The sequence below is a fragment of the Myotis davidii genome, unplaced genomic scaffold, assembly GCF_000327345.1.
Source record: "Myotis davidii unplaced genomic scaffold, ASM32734v1 scaffold2517, whole genome shotgun sequence".
Taxonomy (NCBI): domain Eukaryota; kingdom Metazoa; phylum Chordata; class Mammalia; order Chiroptera; family Vespertilionidae; genus Myotis; species Myotis davidii.
This window is the reverse complement of record NW_006288122.1, coordinates 11,922-12,501: the sequence shown is the minus strand read 5'-3', so window position 1 is coordinate 12,501 and position 580 is coordinate 11,922.

Genomic DNA, 580 nt, shown 5'->3' with positions numbered 1-580 from the left:
CATAAGGTTATATTAGTTCCAGGTGTACAACATAATGATTCAAGATATATATTGTGAAATGATCACAATAAGTCTACTTAATATTCATTATACAGAGATAAAAAGGTTTTTTTCTCTTGTGATGAGACTTTTAAGATAACGTATTTATTTTGTAACTGGAAGTTTGTTCCTTCTAACCTGCTTACCCATTTTGCCCACTCCCATACCTCCCTCTAACTTATTTCACTTACTATAATGCCCTCAGGGTCCACCCATCTTGTTGCAGATGGCAAATACATGTGGTTTATTATTGGTGCATAATATTCCTGTGTGTGTGTGTGTGTGTGCGCACGCGCGCGTGAGCACGTACATTTTCTGTATCCATTCATCTGTTGATGGACACCTAGTCTGCTTCCATATGTTGGCTGTTGTAAATAATGCTGCAATGAACATAAAACTACATATGTCTTTTTGAATTAGTATCTTTCTTTTCTTCATTCTCTTACGTGGCTAAATACTCCCCCATTGCACAGATATGCCACTTTGTTTATCCAATAATCAATGGATGGACATTCGTGTTGTTTCCTCTTTTTAGAGAGAG